This window comes from Heterocephalus glaber, unplaced genomic scaffold (genome assembly GCF_053883595.1).
Source record: "Heterocephalus glaber isolate CG9 unplaced genomic scaffold, H.glaber_assembly_v1.0 deba00000896, whole genome shotgun sequence".
Taxonomy (NCBI): Eukaryota; Metazoa; Chordata; class Mammalia; order Rodentia; family Bathyergidae; genus Heterocephalus; species Heterocephalus glaber.
The window spans coordinates 3,205,324-3,219,351 of NW_028258170.1; the positions used below are offsets into that span (position 1 = coordinate 3,205,324).

Sequence of the window (14,028 nt, forward strand, 5' to 3'; positions counted from 1 at the left end):
TAACAGAACAAACCATAATTAGGAAAAACAGATAAAATAGTTCATAAATTGAATTAGTAAATATTTGTCTTAAAATCCATAAAAATAAAGGGTATGTACATAGAAATCAGAAAAGGAAAAAAATCATATAGTATGCATGTAATTAGGTAACCTAAAAAATATAAATGTAAATTTATGTGAAACATTCTTACAAACTCTGGAAATTGAAAAACTTCAAAGTGTAGGGTTTCCAAATAATGATGAGTAGATGGAATAAAAGAAATATTTCAGTCCACTGATGGAGTATAAGCATTATGGACTCTGGAAAAAACTGTAAATGTTTAATGAGTTTATTTATTACATAAATCAAGGGATAATTTATATATAAATCCTTTAGTATCAATAAGTCCAAAGCATATATCTGAGTGAAAAATAAATTTGTAGTATTACATATTTAGTCTCTTGTAAATTAATTTAAAATACATGTGAAATTATACAGTAGATTGCTAAACAGTTCATGACCATATAGTTAACAATAAAAAAATTCCTATGCATGACAAATTTCAGATGTAGGTCTGGTAAAGGTGTTAATTTGTTACACTGAGGATGAACTTTAAAGAAAAAAGGTATATAAAGTTTAAAGAAAAAAAGATATATAAATTTTGCTACACCATTTAATAATAAATCAATGATTAATGTAAACAGGCAAAGTCAATTTTATTTCCCTATACCATTCATTATAAATTAAAATTCATTATAAATTAAAAATAAATAAATCAAATTTAGGAAAATATGTATTTATAAAGGTAACATTAGAGCCTTTACAGTAATAGAATGGGTAGTGAACTTATTAAAAATTTGATTGCATTTCAAGTACAAACTGTTGTGAAACACCTATATAGCAAAAGCCATCAAAGTGGATGAAGACAATTTTATTGCATGTGATACACAAAATTTATCAAAGAGAATGTATAAAAGTTTATGAGCAAGAAGCAAATTCATTAATTCATTCATTTAAAGGCACAGATAACAAATTGTTACATCTGAATTTACTGAAACTATTTCTGTAAGCATTTACAAATATTTTGTTGAGGTAAAGTTCACACAATATATTATTAACTATTTTAAGGGGAACAACTTGCCAGTAATCATTATGGCCATGATTTGTCCAACAGACACTTCTATACAGTACAGTTTCAAAATATTATCCGCATTTTTAGTTACACATTTGTTGTCTTAACTTCCAAAGGACTATTGATACCAGCCACCATCATAGAAACACAAATCTCCTTTCAAGGAGATCATTGAGAAATAGTAGTATACTTTAAAGGACATTGTGAACAAAGATGGAGAAAAGAGGAATAGAGGTTTAGTGTATAACACAGGACCTGTTGATTCTTAGAGTGACCTAACTACTGCAGCATAGACAACAAACACCACCTGCCCTACCTAGGTATTTTCCCAATTTTAAATCAGTGTACCAGCTCCTCTCTTTTTATATTCTTTTTATCCTGCCCTCCTTACTTTTCCCTCTGCATTACAATTATAATCTATGCAATTATTCTGTCTTTCTGTTAAACACAGCTATTGCTTTTTGAATCTCAAAGTCCTTTAAATTTCTTATCCCTCAGTTGTCACCTTTTATTCCATAACTATTGGCTTTTTCACCACTTCTAAAATCTATTCTTAAGCAACAACACATTGTTTGAGGCAGGAATATTTTTGGTGGAGGAACACAGTAGATGAAATAGACAATTTTAAAAAAATTATTACTTAATTTAAAAAATATATATGGATTTTGGTTAGGTGAAATGAGAAACTCAAAGCATCTGTTTCCTAAATTGAAATTCTGACAAGAAAAGCAGTTTGAACTACAATGTTCAAAATAAGTTTTCAATGATTAAAAAATATATTTCAAAGATATAATAGAATGTATTATTGAATTATAAAGGTTACTAATGTTCACACAGACATAAAATAACTGATTAAAGGCAGTAACTTTAATCAAACTTTAATTAAAGGTAGTAACATCATGATTTTTCAACGTGTTATCAATACTTTTGTAACAGTTGAAAAATATAAGCTCTGAAAAACAATGAGCTAAGCCCTTAGGCAGAAGACATGATGAAAAGTCTCTTAGCTATGCGCTTATGAGGAGAAGAATACATTATCACACCTGTGTTGCCGAATTCATATCAACTTTCATCTTGTTCCAACGGCTAATTAATTATCATTATCAACATTTTTCCATCTAATCACTTTCAGACACTCAAATAATAAAATCATAGTTGAACAAAATATTTCCTTACTTGTCACTATCACATTCTCTGAATTTTTGTGGAGATGTATTATGTTTAATGTATTATCCTATGTCTTCCTTACTTTCTGGTCCCTAGGACTTAGTACCAGGCACCCACAATTTAAAGGAGAAGTTTATTTTGGGTTACAGTTTATAGAGGATTCGTTCCACAGAAGCCTGGCTCCAAGGCAAGAAGGACATGGTGGAAACATCTAGGAGGGGAAACTTTCTTGGGTGTTGGCTGCCAGGAAAGAGAGAAGGAAGGGGCCGGAGAGGGAAATGTGGTACATCATTCAGCTCATGCCCCCCATGCCCCAACTCTGCAGACCAGGCCCCCTTCTGACAGCACCTCAGCTCTGGACTCTTAAACCCAATGATGAGTTGCAGCCCTTCAGGTTCCAATCACCTTCCAAACACACAAGGCCTTTTGAGGACACCCCAGAGCCAAATCATAACATTTAATCAAATCCAGACTGGTACTGGGATCACATAATAAAGTACCATATCAATGCAAGTAAAATATTTTTAGCTTAATGAAGTTTAGGCTGATCTAATTACAAGGATGTGTTGTAACCAAGGATGTTGCACTCACAAGAACTATTCATCTAACTTGCTTGTCAAGAGTCTGAAATTCTATTTTTTCTCCATTACCTGTGTGCCCTTCATGCCCTCCATCCTTTCCTGTTTATATAGATTTTGTTTCCATTTTTTCTTTTCTCATAATTTTTCCTTTCCTTTCTTTATTTTCCCCTTCCCCTCCCACCACCCCTACCCTTTCTTCCTATAGCAAATTATCAATTATTCATTTTAATCATTTTAATCTTTGTTTACACATTCAGGTACAAGCACCTGATGATAAATTCGAATGTATTGTTTACCTAAAATGTACCAATGAAAGAATTTAAGGGAAAAAAAGAGTCTGAAAGTCTCATGTACTAATGGTAGAATTTATGTTGAGAAATGTAATTTTGAAATGAATCCCTTCATATTTATGTAAATTGTATTTATTATTATTTTGCAAATAAGGGGAGCACTTCAGGAGGTCTTTCAGAGAAACGTTTATTCGTGGGCTAGGGTGGAGACACATATAATGTTAGTTATGCTGATATATGTAGAGATTAGGGATTGCTAACTAATTACATGTCAATTAGTATGAGGAAACACACATTAATTGTGAGTACATGCAGATTACAGTGGTTTTATTCAGTGGAATTTATCAAAGTACTGGTACATATATACTAAAATAAAGATAGTTGAAAATATATAGTTGAGTAAAAGTATTAGATATCCAAAAGAGACATACAAAACAATGAGACAGGGACATGCATGAACATATGTGGAGAGAAGAAAATGCACATTGATTTCCTTTGTAAGGATGCACTCCTTTATTCATTTATGAAGACACAGGTCAGCTTTTGGAGAGAAGAGACCTGTATAGGGAAGGAGGATGGAATGAGGGATAGGCAAGGGGGACTGTGGATCACTATAGGATAGGAATTAAGGTCTCATTAGGGTTTAGTTAATTCCTCTAATGGTAAAATATTTGAGTTGCACCCATATTCATAATTTGTATACTTTCTGAATTTTAAAATCATCATAGGGCATGTGTAAAGAGTTTTGTCTTTGTCACAGATACAAAACTTGAAAGCCATTACACAAAATGCCTAATATTGGATGATTACATTTATGGGTGAATAAATCATGCTTTCAACAAATAATATTCTTAAATCCAGATATGTGTGAGAGAGTTAATAGCAATAACAAAGGAAAGCACCCCAATTGTGCACAAAATAATTTGTCAGTTGGGAAATCAAAAATGCCCTGAATAATTAAGAAAACTCAGTGATATGATTGCCTCTTCTTAGCTGCTTTGGGACTATTCAAGAAATAGCATTTTAAAACCTCATGGGTGAGTTTTAAAAGAAAAGACAGTGGGCCAGGGATTTAGCTCAGTGGTTTGGCCACCTGTTGCACAAGCGCAAGGATCTGAGTTCAATCTCCAGTACCAAAAAAAAAAAAAAGAAAGAAAGAAAAAGAAAAGACAGTGATAAATTCTTCCTCAGGCAGTCTGGTTTTCTATCACACAGGACAAAAAACTTGTTTCATCTTAGATGATGGTTTGAACTAGTCAATATAATTATCAAATTAGTTTCACTCATTAATCAATATTTTTGTTCTATAACTACAATATGTTTTAAAAATTATTATTTTCTTTCTGAGTAAAAAGGGGTTCCCCTTATATTTATTATTATGATTGCATCATACCAATAGCCTAAACAAATATCATTATTACAGCAGGTAAGCATAATTTGAATTCTCTATCCTAAATTCTGTCTAAGCAATTATATCACTCCTCAGGTGTTGGATTATTCCTTCAGAGGCATAACTGCCTCAAATGCAACTATCTTCCTGTTGAAGGGTCCAGTTGTTCAAGAAGGTAATGTTGTTTTGTCTACTTAATCGCGACAGAGTTTCACCTGTGCCATATCAATTTGTGGACTCATTTTACTAATATCATACAGGCCTGGGTTTGTCTTGGTGTAAGTTCTACCAAGATTAGTCCCTGATAAAAGGACTTGAGTATATGATTTTAATTTTGCAGGCAATTCCAGAACACATAAATAATATGGAGATTTTGAGACAGAAATGGGATAGAGCTATTGGGATTCACTTCTTTTAGATGTATGATGGCGCCCTGCTGATCTTGTCTAGGAATTGTTCTAAAGCAGAGCAGGGAACCTTGGGCATCTATGTATTGATTTCTGTTGCTTATTAGTACAGTGTTGTTTCTTATATACTAAATCCTGGGCACTTTTAAGCTGCCTTGAAATCTTTCTAGACACTGTTCCCCAGGAAGGCAGCTAAATGCTTATAGTCTGGGGAATCATCATGTCAGTAAGCCTACTGGGTCTACAGAGCAAGTGAGGAGTGGCCCAGCATGGTAAAAGATGGAGAGATGGAAGGTACTGTGCAGCAACATTTGCAACAGCAACTGATGATAGAGTTTGATAGTAGGCATTTTGGGGCAGTCTGATGCACATCATCTTGCACAGGATCATCTTGCCTCTGCTATCTCTTATTTACTTTGCAGTTTTTTCCATATGGATGATAAGGCTCAAAACTTATATTTCCTAAAATATTTCTAATTTATACAAGATTGATTTTTTACCAATACATGAAAAATCTCAGCAAGTTTCACCAGTGGAAGAGTTCTGTATCAATACAACTCAGTTTTAGTGAATTTGCTACAACTTGGGCACTCAAAATCTCTACTGTCTGTTATGCTTTTACTCACATGGTGCAGCCAACTGCACTAACACTTTCATATGATCTGCTTCTCATTGAGGGCTTCAGCAGCCCTGTGCCAGATTCAGTGATGGAGCTGAGTCATTTTAAATTATATCAGGTAAAAAAATGTGGTTTATATCACACATCCCCTGGCCTGAATACTAAAAGTTTAGCAGTTCTTACTTTCTGAAATGCAATGTCTTTTCATTGTTCTTCCAGAATTAAGTATTTTTAAAGGCTTCAAAAGATGAAAGAAATCTGACAGCACTAGATGAATATGTTCTAATGGGCACCACAGCCCACCCTAATCTGTGAGTGCTCTTCTTTGGACCATTCCTCATCACCAATGCAACCTCAGTGGTCCCAACCTGGGCATGATAGTTCTCACCATGCTGGATGACAAGCTGCAAGCACCTGTGTGATTTTTCTCAGATATCCAGCTTTCATTGATTGTGAGTACTCCACCTCTGCAGGACATTAAATATTGGTAAATTTTGTAACTAGTTAAAACACAACCCTCTACAGCTGTTGTGCAGCTAATTTTGTGCATCATACTCATCATTAGTGGACTTTTTACTCTGTCTGCAATGGCTTGTAACTGGGACTGCTCCATGGCCCTATGTATATATATTCTCTTTCAGAGAGTGACTGCCATCTCTAAAAGTATATAAAAAAAATGTAAATGGTCTGTGAGAACTATGTTCTGGAAGCATAATATCCACTGAAAAACTAAATCTCAGTTCATTATTTTTCCTAATTTTTCACAAGCACATGTTAGATTTTATATGAAAATAAATTTCTGAATAACATGTACACAAAACAACTTTCTATGCACTATTAAGCTATAACAAACACTATTCACACATACATTTATTCTCTGCCTTATTTCTTCTTCTAAAACCATGCCCAATGTGATCATTCAAAATTTTCTGTTCATATATTTATTCCATATTTATCAAACATTTTAAAGTTATCAGCTGTCCTACCCTTGGTATAATAATTTCATAGGACTATATTTTGTAACAAACAATCAAATGCAGTGTTGAAATTCATCATTAGAATGTCTTGTTATAAAGTTGGTATTATGAATAATTATGTAAGGTCACTATGCAATTTTAATTATATAAATGTGAATTAGAACACTGAAAAAACAGTAAAATAAACATAAGGTTATTTAACACAAATATTTAAACTTCCAATTTTTCTTTGCTCTTGTGTATATGTTTCTAAATATATCTTTCTATATTTATCAAAATGTCCCTGTGTTTACCTATTAGATTTTTAGATTTTTTTCAGTAATATCAAAAGGTTATTGATGCAGAATAATTTGGACTAGAAGTATATAAAATGTGATGTTCACTGGCTTAGCAAGGCTCTCACCTTAGCAGACATATCTTGGGACAAATGAAATATTTAGACAGTAATATTCTTTTGTGAGTAAAATCATTCCTGATGAGAAACACTAAACTACTTTCTGGATGGGTTTATTTTAAAATATTACAAATGAAAAAACTTTGTGTTGATCTTATTTTAACATAATAGAAATCTACAAAGTTGTGGATAACATTGAAAAACTGTTGACTATACTGATATTTCTATCCTGAGTAGGCTTCCTGATCACCCTGGATGGAAGGACACAACCTCACAGCAGTGACTGAGTTCATTCTGTTGGGCATCACAGATTGCCCTGAGCTGCAGGCTCCACTGTTTGTGCTGTTCCTTGTCATCTATGGGATCTCAGTGCTGGGCAACCTAGGCATGATCATCCTCACCTAGGTGGACCCCAGGCTGCAAACTCCCATGTACTTTTTCCTCAGACACCTGGCTCTCACTGATCTTGGCTATTCTACAGCCGTGGGACCAAAAATGTGGTAAATTTTGTGGAAGATCAAAATACATTCTCCAATTATGGTTGTGCTACACAGCTGGCTGTCTTAGTTGCTCTTGTGGGTAGTGAACTTTCTATTCTGTCTGTGATGTCCTATGATCACTATGTGGCCATCTGTAACCCTCTGCTTTACACTGTCATCATGTCACCAAGGACATGTTGGATGCTGGTAACAATTTCCTATCTCTACTGTACATTTGTGTCTCTTCTGTTCACCATAAAGATTTTCACTTTACCATTCTGTGGCCACAAGGTCATCAGGCATTTCTACTGTGACAGTCTGCCCTTGATGTCCTTGGTCTGCTCAAATACCCATGACACTGAGATGATAATTCTTACCTTCTCATCATTTGATTTTATTTTTTCTCTTCTGATAATTCTTGTATCCTACTTGCTGATTTTCATAGTCATACTCAGAATGAACTCTGTTGAGGGCAGGCACAAGGCTTTCTCTACCTGTGGGTCCCATCTGACTGTGGTCACAGTGTTCTATGTGACTATGATGTTTATGTATATGGAGCCCAAATCTAGCCATTCCATTGACAGTGATAAAGTGGCTTCTATATTTTATACTCTGAATATTCCAATGTTGAATCCATTGATCTACAGCTTGAGGAACAATGATGTAAAATATGCTCTTCAAAGGACATGGAAAAAGGTGTGCATTATTTTTCCTTAAAGGTTCATGGAGGAGGAGTCATGGAAAGCAGACTTACTGGAGAAGCTGTTCTCTTTAATTTCAGAAGGTAGGACCGGGGATTTAGCTGAGTGATTCTGCTGCCTGCCTTGCAAGCTCAAGTTCCCAAGTTCTATTCCTGGTACCAAAAAAAAAAAAAAAATTTTCAGAAGGTATAGCAAGTACAATGGGCTTGGAATATTTTCAAAAATTGGTCTTCTCATCCAAAAGGGTAGGGGTAGTGGGAGGGGCAGGGGAAAGGAAAGAAGGGGAAGGAAAAATGATGAGAAGTGGAAAAAATGGAAATAAAGTCTTTGTAAATAGGGAAAGGTGGAGGGGGTGAAGGAAGGGCTAGGAATGGGGAAAAATAAGAATCAAGATGCATTATGTAAAGGTACAATTCCCAATGAGAAATGCAATTGTGTTGTATACCTACAATGTACCAATAAAATAATTTAATAAAGTGTAAAAAAAAAATTGGTCTTCTTGGTAATAGATAAACCTCTAAGCAGTTGAAATGAAATTAGTGAATGAAACAATCAAACATTTTGCTTTATTTGTGTTAAAGTAATGACTTTCAAACATCACCCAGTGATACCTCAGTTGTCGAGCTCAATTTGTTCCAAATTTGTGTTTGGACACCAGAAAGTTCAAGAACTTCATGTATTTTTCATGTTGAAAATAATGGAAAACCAAATAATTGGTCCTGAGGCACCAAAATTACACATATAAATTTATTTTTCTAGCACTTCAACAAATTTCTCATTGATTTCTTTCTGTAACTCTATTGTGGTTCTCACAGTTTTCCCCTTAGCTTTACAGCTGGTGTCACTAACTTTTTTTGGAGCCACCATTGTGATATTTTATGCAAATAATGTGCACAAGAGCACAGTGATGAGTGTTTGAATGCACTAATATAGCATTTTTCTTGGTGAGAGTGGTGGTGGGACTGCAGTGTCCCCCTGTGTCAGCTGTGAAGGGCCACGCATGACTCACTCTCAGCCAGTATGGGCTTTTGCAAGTCAGATTTTCAGTTTGACTTTTGAGCAAAGTTACAAACACTGAGCAGATAGATTGTTTTCCAAATTTGCTGTTTGATTAGAGGAAAGTTCAAGCTTGGAGCCATTGGACAACTGAGCAATCACTGTAATTGAAGAAATATTATAGTATCATAAAATGCTAGTAGGATCTGTACACTTGAAATTCACCAAATGAGAGTGGGTTTGCTTCAGGGGAATAAGGAAGACTGATAGGTACAAGAGGAGGTAAAAGGCTATTGTGGACTCCTCTGCATTTATAACTTTCTCTTTCTCTCTCTCTCATTCTCACTTTCATCTTTGATTCTGTGTAAGTAAATGCTGTCTTTCTGTTTCATGCTTCATACATATCTGTGGGTTGTGTTAAAGTGAAACTTGGCTTTGTTCTCAGAAGTCTCAGTGCAGTGTGATGATGGAGGGGAAGTGTCCTAAGAATTGGCTCAAAGGCCACTATTGCTCACAATGACCTTAGTCCTGCTTTCTTATCTGTACTGTGCTCTACTTTCTCCTATCAGTTCAAGAGAGTCTACAAATCAGGACCCCAGAAACCCACAGACCAGTGTACAAATAATTTTTCTAAAGCTATTGATTTTCTATAATAGTAATGATAGGGAAAATGTTTGAGACAGCTCAGTAGATTAACTATTAAAGTAGTTGTAAAAGCAAAATAGGTAGTGTCCCTTTAAAACTTGCCTGAGCCCATTGCTTTTGTTATTTAAAGTGAAGGTTTTATAGCTCCTTTTATCTGTATCTCTACTATAGATAATATTTAACTCTGAAGAACAAAGTTGCAATGCTTAGGCAAACTTGTGATAAATGTGCCTTAACTGTCATGTGTTTAGGACTGTAATCAGTAACAGAAATCACCCATGTCTAACCATTATACAGGAATTGGAATTTTATTTACTTTAAAAAGACCACTAGGGATGAGATAATGACTAACAAAGGTATAAAAGAGGAAGCAGAACAAAGCATCTGGGCTGACGCTGACCAGACCAGTTTCTGCCAGTCCTACCTGCTTGCAAGTAAACTTTTATTATTTTACCTGAATTCTGTGTCACCGTGTATTTCTTTCTGCAATTTCCAGAACAGTTACTATCAATTAAGATGAGTTTCTTGAGGTCTGATGTATAAACTTTGAGGGTATTTTTTTTCATACTGGCTTAATTTTGATAACATACTGCCTAGTTTCTAATAAAAATTAACTTAATAATACCTAAAAGAAAATTTTTTTTCTTTGCATAAAATATTTATTCCACTATCAGGTGGGCCTATGGCTCATCCTTATTATTGCTGATTTTCCTCATATTTGGTTCCATTGGCAATGTAGTTTTTTTTATAATGTTGTATTTTTGGACTCCATCAATTTTATACTAACTTTCTACTTTTAATATAGTATAGTATATATTAAGGTATATACTTATCTTTTCAACATACTTATTCCATACATCTTTCTTTTATTCTCTATGTATTTTTCAGAATTTATAATACCACATCCATGTGATTTTATTTGGATCATATAGAAACTGTTCTGCTTTTGTAGTACAGCAGCATGTAACAAAATTATTTCTGTAGTAAGTCCATGTGAATAAAGATAATTATTGGAAAAATAAGACTAGAGACATTGTCACACTGAGACAAACATTACTGAAGAGTTAATATAATCCATGATTCTGTTGTTTTAAAACTCAGTAAGTTTTATTTGTTTATCTGTGTTTGAATATATTGGCATTTCCTAGGAAGTAAATATTTGAAATTGATAAGCTAAAATGTTAATGTTAGTTATAACTGACTGACAGAGGAAATTTATTCTGTAATATAAATAAAAATTTCTTGTATCTAATTTTAAGCCATAATATGACTTAATAAAATGCATTATTTCATTTCTATTACAGACTTTGATATTACTTTGATAATTCCTCAAATGATAAAATGTAAACAGAAAAAATAATATTGAGGTTTATAATTATAATACATATTTCATTAATTTTCAAAGTTAGGTTTATTATTATTGAGGAAGTTCCAGAAAGTTTCACATTTTATTCATAAAATATTATTTCAAAAAATAGAAATTAGAATGGAATGGAAATATTGCTGAGGAATTTGAATCAATAGAGTTTAATACTCCATAAAACAACATATCTGTTGAATGTTGTTCAGCATAAGAAATGCAAAAAATAAATTTAGGAATCCTGTAAGAAAGCAGACAATTTTTGAGGTTAGGATTATAAGAGTGATATATTGCATAGTTCATTTACATGGACACAAAAATAATAAGAGCAAAAGAAATCTTGTTTAAGTAATATCTCAAAATGGAAATTTTTATTAAAAATAACTGCCCTCTACTCTAAAATCAGGTGCAGATGATTTGATTTGTGAATTCAATTGGCTTATTTTTGATAACGTTGTGGTAGCAAGAAGTAACCAATTTTTCAAAAATGTTCCAGAAAAATAAAGAGATGGAATATGGTCCAAGTCTTAGTGGAATATATCCCTTACATCAAAATTTAAAATGTATCATGTATCAGAATATTCTAAAAAAAACAGTTAGCTGGTGAATCTAGTAATTTGAATATCAGTGGCTATTGACTCTTTTGATGTCACTGACTCTCCCTTTACTGGGAACCAGCACCTACCCACAGGCCATGGGAGCTGTGCCAGCCACTGGAGATGATGGCTGCCTACAGATCTTCATTGCTCTCCACCGTTCTCTGCTGTTAGCTTTTCAGGTTTCTGGTGGCTTTTGGCATCAGTGGACTTTGGTGTTACCAAGACTGGCTGCTTTGGGAACCAGGATTCTCTGAGGATGCCAGCTCTGACTGCACAGACTAAGCATGCTCTTGAGGCAGAAGGTCACAAATAGGCAAACATTTCCTAGTGTAAGTGTCTTTATTAGGATTCAAGTTGTAGCATAGAGGGGAATAGTGTATAGTCTATGCCTACTAAGGACTTTGGGGAGGTTCCTTTTAAAGGAATAAAAAAATCAGATTTGGAATGTGCAAAATCTGATTTTCACTGTGGTCATGGGTAGAAGAGAGCTACCACACTGACTGAAGGGTAACCAGGCTGACTGCAAGGCTTGTGGGGAAGCCATGGATGAAAAAAAAGTACCTCTTGGGGTGTGTCACACATTTTGCTCCTGACTTACTAGCATGCTAGCTCTGCTTTTGATTTAAAGATTGTCTTAGCCAATCCTCACTTGTTAAAATTGAATTATGGTTGCTAAGATATATAATCCTTATTTTTCCTAAACTTGCAAAGGGCTGCCCCACTGAGTGTGTTTGTGTGTACAGATATGTGTGATTCAGCACAGGAAAGAGCCTTAAAAACAATTGCAAAATGATAAAGGTTGATGTATTTCTTGGTAGAAAATTTTAAACTCTACAAAATAATAATAGTCATAAATATAAAAGAAGACATTTGGGAATATGGAAAATAAGAAGACTTTTCATGTTTGAATTGATAAATAAGAGGCCTGAAATCCATTGATTCATAGATAAGTACATAGTCAGAAAAATCACAAAATAAGAACTAGTTTATAGATTATGGATATAATTTTAAAATAATTCAAAAAGTAAATGTAAATTTATCTGACAATTTTTTAAAAATCATAAAATAAACAAATGCTTAAAATTGTGTAGCTATTAATTCAAGATGACTAAAAGAATAAAGAAAATATTTCCACAGTATTAATGGAAATATAAAAGTTTTAAGTTCTTTGAGAAAAAATTGAAATGTTTAAAGGGTTTCCCTATGAAGGAAAATTAAGAAAAATCTATATTTAAATTAATTATCCTGGATAAGACTTCAAACATATATCTAGGTGATGAGAAATCTAGTCTTTGACATTCATTATTTTAAAATTTAATTTATCCTTTTTAAATAAAGGATGGGGATATATCTCGTAATAGAAAAACACATGCTTTGATCTGTAGTATTGTAAACTAATGTGGAAACTGGAGGATGATATCAGACACTCTTACTCTTAAAATCAGCATCTAGTGCTGTCAAAATCAGAGTGAAAAGATGGAGGGCAAATAAAATGTTTCTGCTCTGGTGTTTGGAGTCTAAGATTAAAAGGAATTTTGAGAAATAGTTTGTAAGTTTCTGATATGTTTATACACACTGTAAAGTCAGGGAATATTGCCCATCTGTGTGAATTACCATGAACAAGTCCAAAACACCATACCAGATGAAGAATAATGTACAGGAAATGGCATTCACTACCATATCATGGAATTTTATTTAAAATATAAAAATATTTATAGTGTGAGTCACATGCATGTGAATGATGAGCAGCAGATGGTGGTTACTGCCAGTAACAGAGGGAACTTGATATGTTTTATCCATACTTCAAAGAGGACGATGGTTCAGAAAGTTTCAATTTATAAATATGATTTATATGGTAAAATGAAGTAAACACTAATCTGAGTATACAAATTCAGTTGAACTCTGACATGATATTCATTAGAAAACTTAAGCATGTTTTAATTTCAGAAAACAATAGTAATTTTTAAAATATTTTCCAGAAATGTAGGGTTAATAGGAACCATTGATTTATTGTGTACGCACAGACACATATACCCATAATCACACACATAAATACAAGTTCTGTAATTTACACATATACACTATTTTGAGCACTCCAAATTTAAAACTTCTGTAAGCCAATGTCATGAATTAAAAAGACAGCCATTGCAAATAATAGACACAATTATCACAAAAGGATACAAATTCTATGGCCAAAATTTCATGTAACATATAATTAATAATTTTAAAGGAAACAATTTAGTGGCAATTACTACATTCACAATATTGTATAGTCACAAGGTGTATCTAGTTCTACAGTTTTACCCTCAGT

General features: G+C 33.5%; 1 pseudogene; it reads left to right on the plus strand.

Moving 5' to 3' along the window:
* The first annotated feature begins 7,192 nt into the window (after nucleotides 1-7,192).
* Nucleotides 7,193-8,133, plus strand: LOC101697106 (olfactory receptor 8K3-like; annotated as a pseudogene).
* Nucleotides 8,134-14,028: the final 5,895 nt, after the last annotated feature.